The sequence below is a fragment of the Scylla paramamosain genome, chromosome 16 (genome assembly GCF_035594125.1).
Source record: "Scylla paramamosain isolate STU-SP2022 chromosome 16, ASM3559412v1, whole genome shotgun sequence".
Taxonomy (NCBI): domain Eukaryota; kingdom Metazoa; phylum Arthropoda; class Malacostraca; order Decapoda; family Portunidae; genus Scylla; species Scylla paramamosain.
In genome coordinates, this window is record NC_087166.1 from 4,547,126 (window position 1) to 4,559,177 (window position 12,052).

Sequence of the window (12,052 nt, forward strand, 5' to 3'; positions counted from 1 at the left end):
TGAAAATAGATCAAATCTATCAAAGGAGACACCACAGTACTTGTATCTTTGAGCTATGACAAGGAGCGTGTTTAAAGATTTTTCACCAGCCGCCAGAAGAGACGACAGGGCGCTGTGTCTGTGGGCATCTGTAATTTCCTGTATCTTCTTGGTTCGGAGAAAAGAGGTTTTAACAAGACACTAGTGGAGACTTATCTTGATAATGTCTACTTCCTCATCAGGCAATGTCGATTTATTTCTTTATCTATTTATTTATTAATATTTACAATGTATGTGTAAACCACAAGTACAGTAACACGTAAGCGGAGACGTAAACATCATTTAATTTCTTACTGGACGACGTCCATTTTTTCAAAAAGGTGTTTGAACTACAAGTAATATAAAGGATTACAAGTACATATGTTACAAGCAGTCGATTACGTAAATTACCGGTGAAAAGAGACTCTGTTATCACTTCAGTGCTTCGGTGGTCACGTGTTCACTTCGATCTCCTCTTTACAAGGAAATTCAAGCGTTACCTTAGAACGGGTTCCTTCAGGTACTGCCCACATTGCACTGGTATTTCCCATCTGCGCCAAGAGTTATGCATTTAAAGTAATCTCGAGATTCAGAAAACAAAAGATATTTAGTGTTTTTATAATATAATACTGATAGCGGTCTTTGTTCGGTCGCACGTCAAAAAAAAAAAAAAAAGTGTTTGAAAACTCCTGACGTGACTATGCTGATAAAGAGCACGAGTATAAGCAACGACAAGGTGTTTTTATGATACTCTTCAGGTTAATCACCCCAGTCGCCGGCCCTCACCCTGGCCACCAGATGCTAAGACTCTTCAAGATGTCCAGCATGACTCCTTCCCAGCAGCTGCCTTGGTTCCCGAGGAATAAACACCTTATGAGACCGATAGCGGAGATTAAAGATTCTAATTACATCACTCTCTCTCAGCTGGCGAGATGCAGCCTTGTGAGTGGCTAAGGAGATCATGACATCACGTTAAGGAGTCTGTGCAGCTCGCCGGTGAGTGGCTGAGAATACCTGACGTCACGGGCAGGTGTGAGCGGCTGGCGACACAGGAGTGCTGCGTCATACACAGTTACCATGTACATAATACAAGCCTTTCATCTCTACACATACAAACCCATGTATACACATAGGCACACACGCGCGCACGGGCACACACACACACACACACACACACACACACACACACACACACACACACACAGTCACACCCATCCACCTACCTACCCACCCACACACACACACACACACACACACGCAGTCACACCCATCCACCTACCTACCCACCCACACACACACACACACACACACACACACACACACACACACACACACACACACACAACAGAACAGAAGCTGAGATGTACAGCACATGATACGTTTTGAAAAGCAAAACACCCTTCAGAGTGTTGATAAATGCAGAGGTCTGGACAGTGTAGGATCTGGTGTGGAAGGAGAGTGGGGTAGGTCATCGGAAAGACGACCTTCTTCCTCTATCCTTGAGTGGCGGGACAAACCACGCTGCATACATAAATCCTCCAGACTTGATGGTGACAAACAAGCCACGTTATATAATGGCAAACAAAGGACTTCAACCGAACACGCATGAATCTAACATGTCTTGCATATGGTAAATCTCAAAAATCATAATCACACTGTGCACACAAATATAAGTAGCAATGTTGGAAAAAATTTGTTGGAAAAAAAAATTGATATTCATACAACCAACTGAGGCGCAGAAACACGTCTCTGCGGCACCTGGCAAAAGCACACCAAGACCCAGAACAATAAAAGGATCAAAACATAGGAGTTGTAGTGGCGGAGCGCGGACTGGCACGGGGAGGCCGGAGGCGAGGCACCACATGAACAGGCCGAGGTTATGGCCGGATGTTGTTGAAGTCTGGAGGGAACAGAGATGTCGGGCATGATAACATTTATTGGTAGTAAAGAGCCGGTAATGGCGCACCACCAGGGTTGAAGTGTATCCCCGCCATGGAACAAAAGGTCAAGCTCCTCCTAAAACTTTACCGTCTGAATATTCCATGAAAGTTGCGTAGAAAAGTATGAAAGGTTAAACGGTACTGGTGTCTGTCTCTCTGTCTATCTCTGTGACTGTCTATTCCCTCCTCTATTCTCTCTCTCTCTCTCTCTCTCTCTCTCTCTCTCTCTCTCTCTCTCTCTCTCTCTCTCTCTCTCTCTCTCTCTCTCTCTCTCTCTCTCTCTGACACATACACAAACACACACACACACACACACACACACACACACACACACACACACACACACACACACACACACACACACCAAGCGAACCACGCATGTCAACAATGCGGCTTCGTGTCATATATCACAGTTCAACATTTTCTGCGCTGCACCCAATGAATGGATGGAAATGGAAAGGATAATAAAAACGGAGGGAAGGAGGAGGGGAGATAAGAGAGAGAATCGAAGAGAAGGGAGTCGAGAGAGAAGGCGGGACGGACGGTGCAGTGAGGAGGGAGTGATGCAAGGAGGGATTAAGGATACTGACGGTATTCTGCTTAACTGGCCAACTTGCGGGAGAAAAACCTTGGCAACCATTCACTCGCGCCTCAGTGCTCCGATTTTAGCGACTTTTTCTTGCCCCATCAATGTGTCCTTTATCAGCAAATTGGTCGAGATGCTTAGGATAAAGATACAATGAGCAGGAGAGAGTGCAAATTGTGAAAACTGAAGCAAACGGGAGTGACACTATCGCATGAAAATAGTTTGTTGAAAGGAAATTCTCGAGAAAAGTTACGTGAAGTGAAAGAGGTGGATAAAAATAGAAAAAAAAAGAATATATATATATATATATATATATATATATATATATATATATATATATATATATATATATATATATATATATATATATATATATATATATATAAAGATATTTGTCCACTGAAAACTCAGAGAAAATTTAAGTGAAATGGAAAAGGAATCTGATGAAACACGTGAAACTGGGTCACAAACAAGCACAAGTTACGGAGGCATGTAAGGGGCAAGGAGAAAGCTGGGGTGGTCACAAGCACCATAAACTGCCGAGGGGGCTGTGTGAGGACAACCTTGGCTGTGGAGGGTGTGAATGGCCTTCCTCCGCAGTAATCGCCCTGATAACGCCTCCGTCACCCCCCTTACCGTCCCTCCTCCTCTCCATCCACCCCGACTGTCTCCATCTCAGCTAATCTTACAAAGCTTCCTCGTAATACATATCTACGTGTTTCCCATGCTTCTAAGATTTCTCACGCGGTGCTTCCGTGACGTGGTGGTGAGAGGAAACTCTGTATGTTCCTCCTTTATAGTGTTAATCAATGTAATTTGGCCATATTTATTGGACTTATAGCTCTTTTCTCTCGTCCTCTAATACAGCACAAGAAACGCCTGCACGAAAAGACACCAAAAGGTTCCTGTTCGCTTCCTGTCCTGATCCGCAAAGTACCATGCAGCACGCTTCACTCAGCGCTGCACCCGTCACTGCTTCCTCGTCAAACCACTTCATATCCGCTGCCTCGCCTCCCCTCGTGGTCTTTCAAGCTCCACTGGCCGACTCCCAAGACGGACCCAAGACCAACTATACTCAAACATACTGTAAGCGTGAACTCCCGCCGTTGCTGCACTCAATTCCTGTTCTTAAACTCCTTTTTATCTTCCTCTGTGCAACATCCAATAATTATTTTTTACATTATAATCCCTAACTTTCATTTCGTCCTCTCGTAGTGCCTCGCCTTTCTGTGTCGTCCCCTCCCCTCATACAAAGCTAGGGGGAGATAGTGAGAGATAAAACATAAAACGTCTTCCGGTAGAACGCCGCTCACTCTGGAGGCTCTTGGCAGGGGTGACAGTGTGAGTACGTCTTGATAAATGGATCGACGAGCTGACGTCACCAGGAGGGGAGACTAGGCGAGGATTGGCGAGTTTGTCAGGGTAAGGGTGGCGGGACAGCGGCTACTGGGGGTTATCAAGGTTTACAACATGTCTACAGATACTTAGGCGCAGCGGCTGAAGGAAGAAGAGACTGTGGCCGACGCATGGTGGTGGATGTTGTGTAGTGTGGAGAGAAAAGTACTGAAAATGTGTGTGTGTGAGAGAGAGAGAGAGAGAGAGAGAGAGAGAGAGAGAGAGAGAGAGAGAGAGAGAGAGAGAGAGAGAGAGAGAGAGAGAGAGAGAGAGAGAGAGAAAGAGAGAGAGAGAGAGAGAGAGAGAGAGAGAGAGAGAGAGCTAAGAAAAGATTTGAGTCAGTGAAACTGTCGATGTTTTTTAATACCGGCAACATTTATGAGTAGATGTGAACCTGAACGAAAGAGGAAAAAAAAAAAAAGAAAAATCAGTAAGTTTAAATATACAATTAAAATCGCTACCAAAGTATAACAGCAGAAAATAAATAACAATTAACTTGGATATAAATGTAATGATACTCGCAATGCACTCACAGACTCCCGACCTTCTTACTGGACGCTATCAAGACTAACACATACCTGAGAAAACCAGACTTGCTAATGAAGAATGTAGTGGCGCCTCTCCTCCTTCCCTCCTATCCTTCTTCCCTCCTTTCCTTCCATCTACTCTCTCTCAAATCCACGCGTCCCACTTCCCTCTTTCTCTCCCTTTTCTCTTCCCTCCTCTTTCTTTTTTTCTATCAAAATCCACGCGACCCCTTTCCTTTCTTCTCATCTATTCTCCTTTCTTCCTTCCTTCCTTCCTTCCATCTGCTCCCTCTCAGGTCTACTCGTCTCTTCCTGTCCTTATCAGTGGATGGCACGGCGCCTTCACTAATCCAGTAATCCACGACAACATTAAATCAATCATTCGTCCTTTAATGGATATTCATATGAAGAATTACAAATCTTAGCAGCAATATGTTGATAAAAAAGCAAACAGTGGAGGAATCATCAAACAAATAAAATTAAAGATTACTTCGCTCTCAAATAGCATGTTTACTAAGACACATCTGGAGAAAGTCTATAAAAATACCGCTCGATAAGCAACCCTAGGATATTATCTTTAAAGTCTCGATAAGACTGTGGCCGACGAGCTGAGACGGTGGCTTCGCAACACCACCGCGCCGCCTTACACTGCCAGCCTCGCGCCTAAGTGTTAGAACCTCACTTTATGTATTTTTGGTTTCTGTGGCTCCCGCAGATTTCCTCTCCTATCGCACTATCTGAATACTACTACATTTATACTACATTTGTACATTTATCGACTAAGCCAGTTTATTCCACCATCTTTGTTTTCTCGAGTGCGGTACCGCCATCGTATTTTTCTATACTGGAAACTTAGTCTTACCTTACTATTTCAATACTACTATATACAAAGTGCAATCAAGTGAGCCAGTTTATGCCACCCTCTTCGCCTCTCTAGGTCCAGTACCGCAGTCATACTCATCTTCTATACAGCAAACTTCACCCGTCTGTATTGAGTGGCTATCCCAATACTACCACATTATGCAAAGTGCAATCAAGTAAGCCAGTTTATTCCACCCTCTTCGCCTCTTTGGGTTCAATACCGCCGTCATACTCGTCTTCTATTCTGCAAACTTTCCCCGCCTGTCTTGAGTGACGGGTAGATGACACTTGTCCACTCCCAGCAGCCTCACATGTGCCGAGTCTCTCACACTACAGAACGATCCGCTGCCAAACACTTAAAGGACTGTCAGCTCGACTAAGACTGCCCTCTCATGACACAATCGCCTCCCAGACGTGACGTTCTCATACTCAAGACTCTCTCTCTCTCCCTCTCTCCCCTTTCTCCTCCTCCGTCCAGCCCTCCTCCCTCTCTCTTACACGAACACATGTTGCTCTCACATAATATATGCTCTCTCTCTCTCTCTCTCTCTCTCTCTCTCTCTCTCTCTCTCTCTCTCTCTCTCTCTCTCTCTCTCTCTCTCTCTCTCTCTCTCTCTCTCTCTCTCTCTCTCTCTCTCTCTCTCTCTCACGCACACACATGCACATTCCCTCTCCCTCACATACACCCAGGCACGCCCACCATGTCCTCGGCGCTCCGGGCAGCTGGCGGGGCAAGCCAAGGCAATGGATGGCTGAGTCTGTAAGAACTCGCTACATTATGAACGGATATACTTGACGCTCCCTGCTCTCTCTGTACTCTCCTCCCGGACATTTTCCTCTTTTCACTCGCCCTCCCTCCTCTCCTTCACCCCGAACGCCCTCACCTGCGGGTCCAGATAGAGGGGAGGCACCTGGGGCGGGAAAAACACAGGTAACAGAAAGGTACGTTGGAGAGTCCAGACAGTCCAAGTAAAAAGATCTCTCCCATAAAACGAAAAACCGAGGAAAACTAAACATAGTGAAAGATAAAATGAAGAGGGGTCTCCACTTGTGTTACCTGTGTTACCTGTGTTACCCGGCCTCATGACGACGCCACGGCCTCGAGATAACAGTCCTTGCCCCTCACGACGGCCAAGCACCCCCTGACCGCCCCCACTCCCTCTCCCCAAGCCGCGATAACCACCAGCTGCTGCCCAACAACACTCCAGTCATATGTTCCTGCGGCCACCGACTCACTGACGTAACAAGCAAGGCAGTGAGAGCTATAAAAGGTTACATACAAATTCATGAAACATTCCTCTGATTTTATCGTTTCTGCGGCACGCGTCATGCTTTCCCAGTGAAAGATTGATGTAATTTTTTTTCACAAGCTCCATAACATAATTTTGAGGGTTTTTGAGAATATCTTAGCAGCAGAATAAAACAATATGTGCATAGATAGATAGATAGATAGATAGATAGATAGATAGATAGATAGATAAATAAGTATATATATATATATATATATATATATATAGAGAGAGAGAGAGAGAGAGAGAAAGAGAGAGAGAGAGAGAGAGAGAGAGAGAGAGAGAGAGAGAGAGAGAGAGAGAGAGAGAGAGAGAGAGAGAGAGAGAGAGAGAGAGAGAGAGAGAGAGAGAGAGAGAGAGAGAGAGAGAGAGAGAGAGAGAGAGAGAGAGAGAGAGAGAGAGAGAGAGAGAGAGAGAGAGTGTGTGTGTGTGTGTGTGTGTGTGTGTGTGTGTGTGTGTGTGTGTGTGTGTGTGTGTGTGTGTGTTTCGTGAAAAGAGAAAGAAATCAGGCCTGTGGGAGAGAGAGCCAGTGGGTGGGAGGTAAACAACACGTGAGGGGGAAGGAGAACAGTGAATGAACGGATAAGCCCTTCCCCTAAAAAAAAAAAAAAAAGAAAAGAAAATAATAATAATAAAAAAATACGGAATATAAAAAAAATCAAGTCGCTGACGGCAAATAAAAACACGGCAGTTTGTAACAATACGGTTATCATACACGTGCGAGCAATAAAAATTGAGTTGGAGTAAAGAAAACGATGTAAAAACTCGTGGTGGCACTGTGATAACGAGGTCACACGCTGGCCCCTCCCTACCCCCTGGGATGCTGTCGCCCTGAGGTACTCCAAGGGCGCCGAGACACTGTTTTCAACTAGCGAGGCCCTGAATACATTAACTTCCCCCACGACGGTCGTAACTCACTGGTGCTTTCCCCTCAACTGCCTCTAATGAAGGGACGGTAACCTAACCAGCACGTGAATACATCCATAATGAATTTTAGAAACTCCTTAACCTAATGTGATGAATTTGTAATAAGTAGTGCCTTTCTCTGTAAAAATTTGCCCTCCCCTCCTCCCTTCTTAGGTTTTGTTCCGTCTTGCGGCAGGCGCGTCACAAGGCCAGATGCTTTCTTCTGGAATGTGAGAAAAATATCATTAAGGTCGCACTGGGTCTTCTTAAGCAATAAAGATCCGAAGAAAATGTTCACTTTTTACGGGTCAGCAGCTGGCCGGAAGGTCAGATAGAGGAAGTCATCCACCGGGAAATAGAAATTGATGTCTTAGAATATATTGGACGGGTGAAAAATAATACAATTGGCACGACTACTGTTGGCTTATGTTGGCCGGAATCCGTCGGCACACGCAGAGCAAGACATATAGCCACATAAATCTGGTGAGGGAAGGTACAATACAGGCATACCCAGAGGCCCGTCCTGTGCTGCCCACAATGCCCTCACGCTGTCCCTTTGTACCCACCCAAGCAGAGGGTATTGAAGGCTGCTGTGTGCGCCCCGACGTTACGGCCGTATGTCACCTCCCTTGCCCCTTGCCCTCCAGCGCACCTCCTTCCACTTCCTGCACCCCTCACCTTCCCTCCCATCTCCTATCCCACACCCCTTCTACATACACATCCTACTTTCCTAGTCCCCATTCTCAAGGTCTCACAAATCAGACCCTCCTTCCATCTACTTATGTCGCACCTCTTCAGATTCTGTTTTGCTACCCTCCATTCTCAAGGTCTTACAATTCAAACTCCCTGTACTATCTTGTTCATATTTATCTGTCTATCTCTCCAGCTTGGACACCACTCCTTCCACCGTCAAATACCAATGTCATCATTACCTTCCCTGTAACTAAAAAAGACAAAGCCCTCATTAAATTTCCACACTATCCGTAAAAGTATGCAAAAACTGCCGTGATAAAAAGATAACGTCACTGATAGCACAGCATCCAAGGGTGAACACAGCAAGGAACGAGGAAAGAAATAATGAAAAGGAGCAAAGGAACCTCGACTACGCCTCTGTCGGTGCCGAGGTGCGTGTCTATCCTCGAGACGCAGCCGAGGCCCCTGCACGGACCCGAAACCTGAACTGTGAATACCACCTCAGCGCGCCCCTAATGCAAGCAGTGAGCTGAAAATAAATCGAGCTTAGAGGAGGGTAATGACTGGTCAGGAGGGATTGCCCCACGACTCCCCTGAAAAGTGCTATGGCTGTAAGGAAAACAAGAAGTGATGAATGGTTTTCTTAAAGGATTTTATCAGTAGAAACACAATTCTTCATTTGTAGACGAGTGTTGTGTGGTAGTCGTGTGTCCTTGTCCTTGTCGTCGCTCTCCTCCTCCTCCTCCTCCTCTTCCTCCATCCATCGACATCTTATCTCCACCGTCGCCTCTCACCCAATAAACAGCCGACATTTCACTCTGATCCTTCTTCACACACAAACACACACACACACACACACACACACACACACACACACACACACACACACACACACCAAAGTAATCTCTTTCAATTATATAGCTTGCTTTTGCTTCCACCTCTCTCCTTCGTCCCTTTTACTATTGTTTTGTTTAAAGAAGGGGACGGAAAAAAGCGTACCTTCCTGCTCGCTCCTCCTTTCATTATCCTCTCCTTACCAGTTCCTCTTCTGTGGTATTTTTTCTTCAGTTTAAGCTTTGAATCAATGAATGAGGCCCCTTTCTTGCTCCTCCTGCAATCCAGTCTTTAGTAACATTGCTCATAGCCGTCCCGTCCCTCACCACTCTTTTCTAGCCCGACCTCAGTTCTCACTCAAGCACGTATTATGTTCGCCTTAATTAAGAGGCTTACTAACAGATCTCTGCGGTGGCAGTGCTACAAAAGTTGATTACGTGTTACTTCATTTGCATACCTTTCCTATTACTACATTCTCTTATCATTTCTAACACATATCAAGTTCTTTTTTTTTTCTCTTTCTGTACGGTAAAGACTTTCACGTACTCATTCCTTCATAACATTCCACTCATCCCTTCTGCCCTCAGTCTCACCACCCGCCCTCCTTCCCTCTCGCCTCTCCTCCTGAGGAATGAGAAGTGGGCGCCCTAAGAAAGTCGCCGTCACCGCGCCAGCTGCACCAACACAAAACATCTTACATTTGATCTTTTGTTTCTTTGCTGGAGGGGGAGAGACCAAGGGGGAGAAGGAGGGGGATCCAGGCGCGTGCTCACTCTCCAGATGTTCCTTCACCCCCCCCACATCTTAAGTCTCCCCCTCCCTTCCCTCACATGTTACGCCGTCTCCTATCTCCCCCCACCAGACAGAAAGCCCCTCCATCCGTTCCTCCCGCCCTCCTCCTCCTCTCTCCTTTCCATCCGTCCCTCCCTTCCGCCTCGTAATTCTCTTCAGGCTTTCTCGAGCCTTGATGGACAACGGTGGAAATGTGTCGCCTTGAGGAATACGGAAGAAAGTCTTGTTATGTACTTCTGCCCTCATGACAGCTCCCCGTGTGCTCTGAAGGAGGCGGATGATGGAAAGAAGTTAATGTTATCAAACGACCGATTTTGTGAAGAACCTAGACTTAAAAAACAGTGGCATTTAATACGTCTTCATATATCGATGATTATTCGCTACAGCTTAAAATTAGGACTGGTTCTCGTGATGGTTCGAGTTACGTGTTTGCATTGTAATTTCTGCTAAGTATTTTATAGAAAGTGATAGAGATCACAGGTAAAGCAAGGTGTGTTATGAGCTTTAATCTTTAAGTCATAATAAAAGAACCACATGTCAGTCACTCAGCACAGTGAAGTCAAAGGATTAAGCTTATCACTCCCTCAGTCTTTTATAAATGAATACCAAAAAACTGAACATTACACAGATGCCAATGAAATGTGACACAGTTGCAAACACCACATGGAAAACAATCATGTCAAGTAAACAAATATTTATTCCGTCCCCACGTTTCAAGAGAACGGAGCTCTGTTTTGTAATCTAGATCGAGAAGAGAATGATGGAGCTCAAAGTGAGATGGCAGCGCGACTGTTCCCCAGCACGGCGCCACCACGCATACCGCGGGGCTTTTGTACGACCAGGGGTAGATCACGTTACTTAATAAAACCCCAGGAAGCTACGATCTCTTTGAACCATTGTCCTTGTTATTGTCGTTGATTGCTTAAAGTTAATAGACCGATTATGAAGAATTCCACGAGGGTTAAGATTTTCAAAGTACTAACGCTGCGAGGTAGATAAGATGTATTACTGCCCTAGAAACACCAAGAATGCCAAACTTTGCGCTTCCATTGCCGCCTCAACGTGAACCATATCCCACCGACACAACACAGCACAGCGCAGCGCCGCCATGAGCTAGGATATGAATAAACATGCCGCTATTGTTACGAAGATAAGACTAATAAGCAAAGGCTCCAAGGACACAGTCGAGATTATATCAACAGCGTAATAATGGTGTCTTAACCAATATGTTATTCACTCTTGACTGTATCTCCACACTCGAAGATGGGTACAACATATCTCTAAACGAGTTGTATATTTTCAATTACAGTTATACCGAATATACGTGCACACAATAGATAGGCGAGAACTAACAAGTCGTCTTCATGCTACCAGCCTTGTATTACTCCATCCAATCTGACGGTGAGTGTCTTATGCGAGATTGAGCTAGAAATGATGATCAGCCTCTTTAATACGCCGACGCGAGGCTCGTGGTGATGTGGTAGTGAGAGGCAGTGAGGAAGGCGCTGCGTCAACTACTTCGGGAATAAGAGCGGCAACCAGGACGCGGCGGTAACAGAGGACGAAGACGAAAAAAAGAGTCACGGGATAAAGTGAATACTGAGATAAGAATCGGCGGAGCAGCTGTCTTGTGCGAGGGGCGTGTGGAGGAACGGTAAGAGTGGGAGGTGTGCACGCCCAGGACGAGGACCGAGGAGAGTTTGCAGAGTTTACAGAAGACGTGGTGAGGAATACAAGTGTGAATAATAAGAAGACACTGCAAGGAAGATATCGTACGTGTTGAAAATGCATAGAAAATGTTAACGTAAGGACGATAAGGCAAGAGTTCAGTGTGTGTGTGTGTGTGTGTGTGTGTGTGTGTGTGTGTTTATGATATAGGGCTAGGAATTCAGTCTAGGAATGTGACGTATAAAGCAGATGGATGAGATGAGGGTGTGTTTCAGTCAGGTAACACGAGGGTAAGACGGAGAGGCAACAGCATCCACAGGAGATAGATGTGTTCTGGCGAGAGGATATTATTTGCTGTATCTGATAGAGTGGTCACGGCTGAGGGATGCGTTATTTCCTGAGTGGCGGGGAACGGTGATGCAGCAGTAAGAGGTGGATGAGATAGATGCGGAGAGGAAAGGCCTAATTAGACTGGCATGTCGGTGGAGCAAAGTGGAGGCGAGGGTGGTGCGTTAGTTACTGAGTGGTAGTGAAGACTTGGAG